The sequence below is a fragment of the Bubalus bubalis genome, chromosome X, assembly GCF_019923935.1.
Source record: "Bubalus bubalis isolate 160015118507 breed Murrah chromosome X, NDDB_SH_1, whole genome shotgun sequence".
Lineage (NCBI taxonomy): Eukaryota > Metazoa > Chordata > Mammalia > Artiodactyla > Bovidae > Bubalus > Bubalus bubalis.
The window spans coordinates 134,486,498-134,498,047 of NC_059181.1; positions in this window are offsets into that span (position 1 = coordinate 134,486,498).

The window sequence follows — 11,550 nt, forward strand, 5'->3', positions numbered from 1 at the left end:
AATGTGGGAGATTTGAGTTCGATCCCTGGGTTGGGAAGATCCCCTGGAGAAGGGAAAGGCTACCCACTTCAGTATTCTTGCCTGGAGAATTCCATGGACTCTATAGTCCATGGGGTCGCAAAAAGTCGTTCAGACTTTCACTTTCACCTTTCTCTATTCTATGTTGAAACTTTATCAAGAACGGATATTGGATTTGTTCAAATGCTTTTTCTGTGTCAGTTATATGATTACATGATTCTTAAATGCATTGATGTGTTGAATTACATTGATTGATGTTGAAATGTTGAAACAAACTTAAAAAAAAAAAAAACCTCTAGTAAATCCTAATAAGCATGGTGCAAAATTATTTGTGGACATGCTGGATTTGATTTCCTAATAATTTGCTGAAGATTTTTGCATCTATGCTCATGATAAGTAGCAGTCTATGCATTTTATTTATGTGGTTTATTACAGGTAATGTCCGCCTCATACATCAAGTGAGTTAGGAAATGTTCCCTCTCCTTGTATCATCTGGAAGAGATTGTGGGAAATTGTTATTATTTCTTTCATAGTATTTGGTAGAATTGCTCAGTGAAACTGTCTAAGATGAAGGCTTTCTTTTTTGGTAATTTATTCATTTTTGATTCAAGTTTCTAATGGATATATGCCTGTTTAAATTATCAATTTTTTCCTTGTGAGCATTGGTAGTTTGTGTCTTTCAAAGAGTAGTTTCAAAGGTTAATTTCATCAAATTATAAAACTAGTGAGCATAGACATGTACATAGTACTTTTATTTTAATTTTAAGGTATTAGTAATGACTTTATTTTTGATATTATTGTTCTGTGACTACTTTTCTTCTGGGTTAGCTTGGCTAGAGGTTTATCAATTATATTGATCTTTTCAAAGTAGCAGCATTTATTTTCATTGATTTCCTCTATCATGTTCCTGCTTTCAATGTTGTTGAAATTCTACAATTTTTATTGTTTCTTTCCTTCTGATTGCTCTAATCTTCAATTCTTCTTATTTCTCTTGCCTCCTAAGGTACAAGATAAGTTTATTGATCTTAGATCAGTCTTCTTTACTAATATATGCATTCAATGCTATAACTTCATGTGTAAGCACTGCTTTAGCTGCATCCTGCAACTTTTGATGTTATGTTTTCATTTAGTTCAAATTATTATTATTTTTATATTGAAGTATAGTTGTTTACAAGGTTGTGTTCATTTCAAGTACACTAGCTAAAATTATTTTCAATTTCTCCTGAGACATTATTTGATACATATTTCATTTGTTAAATTGATTGAAATATTGAAGTAATGTGTTTAATTTTAAAAATTAAAATATCTGGCAGTATTCTTTTTATGTTTCTGTTATCAATTTATCATTTAATTCTGATATACTCTGAGGACTTTGTGTGATTCATATTCTCTAAAATTTGTTAAAATGAGTATTATGACACAGTACGTGATCTTTCTAAATGTTTCTTGTGAGCTTAAAAAGAATCTTTATTATGCTATTGTTAGTTGGAGTATACTGTGCGTGTGTGTGTGTGTGTGTTTGTGTGTGCGCGCGCGCGCGCGCATGCTCAGATGCTCAGTCGTGTCTGACTCTTTGCAACTCCATGGACTGGATCCCACTAGGCTTCTCTGTCGATGAGATTTTCCAGGCAAGAATCCTAGAGTGGGTTGCCATTTCCTACTCCGCGGGATCTTCCTGACCCAAGGATTGAACTCACATCTATTGTGTCTCCAGTATTGGCAGGTGGATTCTTTTCAGGTCATCTGTATGCTTACTGATGTTATGCTTGCTTGATTTATCAGTTACTGAAAGAGTGCTGCTTAAGTTCCCCACTATAACAATTAATTTGTCTATTTTTTATTGTAGTTTATGAATTTTTCTTCATATATTTTGATGCTCTGTTAGATGTGTACACATTATGGCTTGCTATTTGGGGGCAAGTTGACCCCTTATCATCATGTAATTCCATCTTTATCCTTAATAATTTTATTTTTTGTTAAGTGTACTTTGTTTGAAATTAATATAAGGAGCCTAATTTCTTTCATTTATTGTTACCACTATACATGACATGAGCCTTCCTCTCTTTTCATCCAAAAGCAATTTCAATTCTATACTAAAATAAACTCACATATATACATACACAGGCTTTGTACAACAATGTTCATAACACATTTATTAATAATAGCCCCCAGATGGAAGCAACACCAAGGTCCATCAACAGGAGAATTGATTAACAACACATGTTACTTCCATATTATGAGAAACTATTCAGCAATAAAAATGAATGTACTAATAAAATGAGCATTAGTTTGGATAAGTCTTAAAAACAAAGAAGTTAGGCATAAAGGCGTGCATACCTAATGATTACATTTAAATAATATTTTAGTGATGGCAAAGTGGTCTTCAATGATAGAAATTAGAAAGCAGCTGCCTCTGAGTGGAGGGAGAATAAGCTGGAAAGGGACATGAAAGAAACTTCTGGAATGATGAAAATGGTCCTCTACATTTTGTTTTAGATGGTGATTACATAGATGTATACAACTGTCAAAACATCAAATGGAATGCTAAAGATGTATTTTAAGATCTCAATAAAAAGTTCAGCTTCTGTAAATATATTTGTGCATTTTCTAAATGTGAAAGGTAAATAGTGAATTAAGCATGCTGTAAGACAAAAAAGAAAGAGAAAGAACAAAAGAGAATTTAAAAATGAAAAGAGAAAGAGTTAAACTGTTTCTCATGTAGGATATTAGTTGAAGAATCAAGTAAGCAGTTTGTCAAACAGTAGATAGACATATTTTTGGTGGGATGACTAGAAAATAATATTTTAATTTCTTGTTCATCTGTGAGAGAAATATGAATCTTTTGCCTGAGTTTGTTCAGAGAGTTCACAAGAGTTAACTTACTGTCATTCATCAGGTCTTACCCATCAGATTGCACTATTTAGCAGTTTTATTGGCAAAAGATTATTCACTAAGTACTATATTAAGCTTAAGTGTGTTCATCAAAAGTTTTATATGGGGAGATTATGGGTAGCACTTCGATAATAATTAACTGTTTGTCTTTTCTCTCTTGATAATAGAGAGACACATATCTTTTTAGTTCAGTCCATTCAGGCTGTTATAACAAAATACTGTAGATTATGTGGCTCATAAACAGCAAACTTTTACTTCTCACAGTTTTGGAGGCTGGAAGTCCAAAAGCAAGGTGCTGAGTGTGATGGAGTTCTGATGAGGCTGCTCCATTAAGTTGAAGACTGCCAAGTTTTCACTATGTCCTCGCATGGTGTAAAGGATGAGCTAGATTTCTGAGATCTCTTTTATAAGGGCACTAATCCCTCTCATGATGACCTAATCACTTTCCAAAGATCCCACCTTCTAATACCATTACCATGGGTGTTAGGTCTTCAGCATATGAATTAGGGAGGGACATAAACATTTATATAGTAACACTTTCTCACTTTGGAGACAGAACTAAAGTCCAAATCTATCAATAAGCTATATTAAAGATGTTAATGGACTAGGTAACAGGCTTACAACAAACATGGTCTGAATAGCAGTATACCTAATTTCATCTAATAATGAACCCTATGAATTCTGAATTCAGCTTCTAGAATCATAAAAACAGAAAGATGACTATATTAAATTCTTTCATTTTATAGATAGGGAAATCAAGTTTAGAGGGATAAAATGGCTCATCGCAATTTACATGAAAGAGTTAGTAGCATAATTAAGACTAGAACATACTCCCTCATCTCTAAGTCCATTTTTTCTGATCAATTTTTTATATAACTCAAATTGGCATACTGCCTTTTTCACATAGTGCATTTTATAAAGTTTCCTTGGTGGTTCAATCAGTAGTCTGCCTGCAATGCAGGAGACCTGGTTTCAAACCTGGGTTGGGAAGACCCCTTGCAGAAGGAAATGGTAACCCACTCCAGTATTCTTGCCTGGATACACCCAGTGATGACTTAATGTTGAGAAACCGATTATGATTGATTAGAGAGAAGGAAGAGTAGCTCACCTTTGTTGAGGGGAAAACAAGAGCAGAAAAACATAAAAAGTTTCAATAGAATAAAACAGTAAGAAATTAAGCATAATGAAATCCTTCCAACTAGATCAGTTTAGATTCTAACCCAGTCTCATCACTATGTCTGAATGATCATTACTTTTCAGTCTAGAAAATGATCTATATCCCCAATAAGAAACATTCAAAAGAGAAAGATAATGTCAATTTATAAGAAAACAAATTCTTCAACTCCATTTTGTAATCTTTGTACCTTGTCAGAATCCTTATTTTGGTAGATAATTTTCTCTGATTTTTTAAACTTTATATTCTCTATTTCATACTATTCATTTCTTTAGGATTGGGACATAAAGGTGTGGTAGCTGTGTTACTAAATGCTCTAAAATGTTCTAAGGTGCTCTCCTCAAGATATCCACCCACAGTTGTTGATAGCTAACACTCCCAAATTCTCAATAACAAAAACAAATGCTATTCTCATAGCTATATTAATTACATTAATCTGGGAACCCTCTTCCTAAATGATATAACAAGTATATTGAATAATTATTATTTACCAGGCACAGTGCTAGGTATTTTACAAGCATTATTTTATTTAATTCTCACAACAATCTCATAAAGTTAGCAAGATTATCATCCTTATTTTATAGGTGAAGAAGCTGACATTCAAGGAAGATAAATAACCTAGCTAAGGGCACATAGGTAATTCCTGAGCCATTACTCTTAACCATTACGTTCAGACATGGCAAGTGAAAATTTCAACAGCTTCCTACCTAGATAAATTAGAACGTTTCTGCTTTTATCTTTTGCTTGCTAGAATATTAATTACAACTGGTAATTCCCATGATTCTAATCATTTAGTTAAAGGTGTTCTTCTTTTCTACTTGCCTCTTTTAAAAAGGGAAGAATTGATAAGTAGCATTAAAAAGGGGATTGGAAATACCAAATGTTATCTAAAATCACATCTAGAATTCACAATTAGTAAAACAACATCACAGTATTAGCTGGAGTTCCATCATAAACAAAATGTCAATAGGTCAGAAATTGGAAAAATTAGGTGGTTATAAATTGCTTCCTCATAGTACTTGTCATCAGTTTGACCTTCTGGCAGTTGTCAGTTCTCTCTTTGTGATTCAGTAGCTTTTACAGAGTTGTTTTAAGTTTCAGAATAAAACAAAACATATAAACAACAGAATAAACATTTATGGAGCTTGGCCTTTGACCAGACATTATTTTTTGTCTCCTGCAAAAGTCTCAGAAGATAGACATTTGACATTTTCTCTTTGAGTAGAGGCTGCTTTCCTCTGTGCTTCTTCTTATCATTTTCTCTCACTACTTTCTATATCCTATCTGATCTTACACATAACAGAAAGCAAAAGATAGGTGCATATTTAGAACAGAAGGGTTAGAACAAAGCGAGAGCTTTACAACTGAATATCACCTTTCATTCACCTTTCATCTTCTTCCTTCTCATCATTTCCTTCTCTTGCACTTGCACATGATGTAGTATGAGCTATTTAAAAAGTCAGTGGCACCTTTTTCAAAATAATCTTCAATAGATGTGTGTGCAGGAGTGAGCAGTTCCAGAGACTTTGGTTAAAAGCATGTTTTCGGCAAAAATGACAATAGATTTGTGTTCTTTGACTTGCAAGCATGGAAGGTCTTTATCAGCAGACTTTGTAGTTCTGGAGAATGCAGTTATAGCCCAATAATAGTATACCATACATTATTTCACATTCTCCAAAGAAGAATTCTTAAGATGTCTTTTGTTTAGTCCAATAATAATCTTGGCATAATCTCCTTTAGTATGTTTAACTTTTTAGACACTAAGTGTTTAGTTTTTATTTCACATCACTGCTTCTGGTTTCTGAAATTAACTAAGTATGTATGTAAAACATATACCTAACAACAAACCAACCAATGGTGAGGTACTTAACCAAAGATAGGTGCCCTTTAACTATTTGACAGATATATGGAATATATCTATGCTTATGTTAATTCACGTATTAAGCTCACAGGGATGAAATGTAATGGCACACTTGCTTAAAAAATTCTCTTTGCTCCTTTTAAGTTTCGAAGACTATAGCATCGGTTTTGTCACCAGGTAATTGCTATGCAATGAATTTATATATAAATTACATTCAGTTCAGTTCAGTTCAGTTCAGTTGCTCAGTCATGTCCAACTCTTTGTGACCCCATGAATAGCAGCATGCCAGGCCTCCCTGTCCATCATCAACTCTGAAGTTACCCAAACTCATGTCCATTGAGTCGGTGATGCCATCCAACCATCTCATCCTCTGTTGTCCCCTTCTCCTCTCACCCTCAACCTTTCCCAGCATCAGGGTCTTTTCAAATGAGTCAGCTCTTATAAATTACATTACATTCCCCCAAATCTTTAATTTTGCACTGTAATATTTTTTTATAACAGAAAGTTGAGTAGCCTCATCTATGAATTCACCTAAGCCACCAGGAAGAAAAGGCTTTGCTAATGTAGATCACATCTTAGCTTGGATTTGAAAGGTAGTTCAGAGTAGAAAATGTAGCTTCTGTTAGCAAATAACAGGGTGTTTGACATAATGAATACTGAGAACCCTATACTGGTGATTCCAAATCTCTCTCCTGTGAGTGATCCAAAGCATAAGACTAAACAAATATAATTAGGTTTTGCTGAGTAAAGTTATTATTTGTTTAAATGTTGTAATCTTCTTACTAAATATAATCTGAAACTTAATTTGATGACAAGTAGTAAATATTGAAAAGCAGTGTGAATTTTCATAAAATGTATCTGGTATGCAACCCCCTTTGATATTTTTTATATTTTCATAATTAAAACTTACTTCCCCTACTGTTTCCCCAAGTCTCCTAAAATCACAGTGAAAATTTCTTAGAAATACAAGGTGGACACAGCAGAAAATTAAACTTGTTGTTATTTTAATCTTATAGAAATCAAACAATTGTGTGATAGAATGCATAGTAGATGCATACAAAGAAATTGTCTTCTTTTAACTGGGTAGCCAAGATCTTTGGGAAAATCTTTCTAGAACATTCACAACAAAGCTGAAAGGATCTAAATATAGTAATGGAGGATATTTTTATCTCCAGTATAAGTCTGATGAATTTAGTAAAAACAGGAACAACTGCTTTTATGTACTGCTGATATAATATAAAATGTCATCAGAGGAGAATTTAAAGCAAATTGCAAGTCACTGTCAGCACTGAATAGAGAAAAGACTTTGGTTTCTTTCCAGAGCAGTTGGAAAACCTCCCAGTGGTCCTACAAAGCTGTAAGCGCAAGCAATCCAGCAACTGGACATTCCATATGTAATGTTAGCTGAAGCTCCCTAGAGGCACTTGAGTCTCAGTACATAGCCTTCAGTCCAAAATAATCTGACCAGTTAAAAATACATAAAAGAGTCCCCCCCACACACACAAAAAAGGGAAGAAGAAAACAACCAAACAAAAAATACCCAGAGGCATATAAAAATGAGGTGGCTACACAGAGTGAAAACAAAAGGAAAATATGATTTTGAAGCCATGCAATGGTAACAATTCTCTATATGGTCTTAGCCAAAGGCCAAAGGTGAGTAAAAGGTCTGTGACAATTATCTGGGTTAATTTCACTGGAAAAACAACTCCTTAATTTCTAAGACCCTGAGGCAAAGGTTTCAGCTTATTTTAAGCTCCAATAGTCTGGATATTACTTTAGATCTCTGAGATATTTTTGTTTTAGAATAATGTTGCTACTTAGTAAAATCACATTCTTTAAAAAAAAAAAATCAGAAAGATAAGGAGTGAAAACAAAAATCCCCTGAAATTCTATCTGTAGTAGGTTTCAGGAATGAATTTGATTTGGGAGCCTTTTTTTCCCATTCAAATCTCATTCATCCCTCAAAGTAGAGCTGTGGTTCTACCTCTTCTGAGCCCACTGTGATTAGACTGTTTACCTCTCACACATCTTTGCTTTTGATTAAGTTCTAAAAAAAAATAATGGAAACATTCCACAGTTAGATATTCACCTGTTACAATTTACTTTTATTTTCCCTAAATGACAATAAGCTGCTCGAGTCAGAACATATTTGTATCTCATTTACAGTAGCTTATATAGTATTGTTAATACAGGAGACATTCAATGAGTCAAGTATTTTTAACTTGTTTTGTACTAATTTCTATCTGAAGGATTTATCAGAAGAGACCAAAAAAAGAATCTGAATCTTTTAATCAGGTTTGCAATTTCCTTGAGGCTTGGTAGCAACTTCATCATTTATATTGACTGATGCACATTTTAAAACTTTGGTTAAATAGGACATAAATCCTAAAACCTTTTGGTCTAGTACCACTTAATACTCTTAAAAACTATTCAGGACTCCAAAGAGATTTTGTTTGGGTGGGTTAAATCTACCAGTAATTACCATATTAGAAATTAAAACTGAAGAAGTTTTAAAACACAGGATATAGAAGCACATATTTCATTAATCTCAAAGGAATGACATCACGTATCATGCAGCCTTTGGAAAACTCCACTGTACACTCGTGAGAGAATGAGAGTGAAAAAAGCAGATAATGTCTTCATATAATGATGAAAGGGCTTCCTATGTAGCACTGGTGGTAAAGAACTTGCCTGCAGTGCAGGAGATGTAAGAGATGCAGGTTCGATCCCTAGGTCAGGAAGATCACCTGGATGAAGGCATGGCAACCCACTCCAGTATTCTTGTCTGGTGAATCCCATGGACAGAAGAGTTCATAGGGAAGAGTCAGACATGACTGAAATGACTTAATACAGCACACGCACACATAATGATGAAAATATTTTGACCTCGTGGACTTTGGGGAAGGATCTTGGGGACCTCAATTTTCCCCAGACCACCCTTTCAGAACTGCTGCTCTAGATGAACTAAACTCAACACATTTGTTTGAAACTAATCGTAGTATTTGATGGTTTATGAATCAAAAAGGAACTGAAGGCATAGGGTATGGTCAAAAGGGTATTTTGCTCAAGTGCTCCTGTAGGCAGTTGGTTAGACCTAGAAGATACGAGTATCCACTTGAAGGCTGGATTTGCCCTTAAAAAGCTAGACTTCAAGGTTAAAAGGCCATCTAGTCAGTATTTCTCTATTGTGATCCAAAGACCTCCACATCAGAATCATTAAGGATCTAAACTGCAGATAACTGGACCTCACTACAGATCAACTGAATCAGAATCCTAGAGGTGGAGACTGGAAACTTGCTATTTTAATAAGATCCCCAGATGAATCTGTTACTCAATAAAATTTAGAAACCACAGACAAATAAGTCCACAGGTCACCCAGAATATGCAACAACCCATACTTCCACTGGCTCTGGTTCGGCCATTTGCAGAATCACCCAGTACCTCTGGAAGGACTCATTACTTTGATTCAGATACTACTATCGGGCTGTAGAAACTTTAATACCTGAGTGAGATCCTTCCATTATTTTTTAGTAATCTTAGAAGAGACACTTTCCCATTACCTGGCCCTCCAGAATCGGATCTTTTTTCCTAATGGACTCTCCCCCTAAGAAGAGTATCCACATATCAGTACATTTCTTTGAAATCTGGAAGTGGAGGATCTGAAATACTTCAAAAATAAAGGCAAATAGATAGCTCCTGAGCACTTGTGATTAACCAGGATCTTTGAACACACACTTATATTGGCAACAGGCAGACATCATAATTCGGGCAAGATTTTAAAATGGTATCTAGAGATGGACTTCATTATTATTTTGATTTTGAGTTTCATCAGCAAATTTTCCTGCACACTGAATTATAATCAGTCTATGAAAATGTTACATTTTCTCCAGCAGGCTCTTTATTTGACCACTTGAGGGGTGTGTGTGTGTGTGTGGCTGTGGTAGGGGTGAGGGTGGGGTGCAACTACTAGAGTGGGGGAAAAAAGTGAATTTTTTGTCTAAAGTAGTAAATCTCTCAGAGAATCAATCAATCAAATCTGCACTATCAGGAAACCAAACAACCTTCTTTTTGTTAAGACTTTTCATTCTAATCATCACAGGGGCTTTCAATGGCTCCTGCTGTGCAATACAAGATTCTGAAGTCCAATTAAACATATAGTCAAATACAAAAATGAAGACTCTTTATTCTAACACAGCTACTGCATTAAATACAACAATGCGTGAGATTCATGTATCATCAATTGAAAAGTTTAAAGCATTATACACTGCGGAGATTTTTTTTTTTAATTGTGGTTAATCCTCTCCACCTTAATGATTCAGGAAATGAAAAATGGCCTTACGGGTAGATGAAATAGGTGATTATTTACACAGTGATATTTAAAATGTGTCCCCAGAGTCTTCTTTCCCTGAAATATCACCCATGGTTATATTAGCCTACATACGTAAAGTGATTTGGGGCTTCCCAGGTGGTGCTAGTGGTAAGGAACCCCATGCCAAAGACATGAGAGATGTAGGTTTGATCCCTGGGACGGGAAGATTCCCTGGAGGAGGGCATGCAACCCACTATAGTATTGTTGCCTGGAGAATCCCATGGATAGAGGAGCCTGGCAGGCTACAGTCCATAGGATCACACAGAGTCAGTCAGACACGACTGAAGTGACTTAGCATTCACAGATGTAAAGTGATTTATACATTTCAAAACAATTTCATATAATTATCAAATTAATTTTCTCAACAGCCCTGAAATAGCTAAGAGGTCTCATCATCCTCATTTTACATATGTGAAAACTGAGTCAAATATGCACAAAGAAAGAGATTATATTTTAGTCACTTAGTTTGTAACAGTTACTTTTCACACCTGATTTAATATAATTCTCTCTATAATCCCACTTTACAAATGAGGAGAATGAGGTTCAGAGAAGTTAAGCAACCTGCCCAAGGTCACAAAGCCAATAAGTAGCAAAGCTGAGATTTCAACCCAAGTCTGTGTTCCTCTGATTTCAGAGCCAAAGCCTTTCACAGGTTGGCACATATGATTCATTTTTAATAAAGCTTGATAAAATGTTTTCAGCATGGATTTACATAGTCTTAATTATAAGCAGAAAGAAATTAATCTAAAATAGCTTTTGCTTTTTAAACCGAGTACTCAAGAAATTAAGTATGCCTTCAATTTGTTTGCATATATATTTATGTGTGTGTATTTATAAACTTATGGTCTAATGGGTTACTGCAAAGCAACGTTTTTCATTAACTTTCCTCATTTTACTTATTAGTCCATGTTTATATCTTAAATTTATAATATATACCAAGGTGAACATAAAATGCATTAATTTTATTTTTAAGCAATATATTTTCCTAATTCATAAAGGTATTCTCCAGAGTTATCATTAATAATAGCTCACTTGTACAACTCTACCCTCCCAACACCCCACTTCACTCAACACACACACACCCACCCACCCCATACACGCACACAATTACTCTATGTTTTCACACTTGGTCCAATACTAGAAACCGGATGACTTAACCATGATTATAAGCTCAGTCCCACCACACCTTATTGCCATAGAAATAGTATGAGTAGCCCTATATCTGCAATTTGAGAA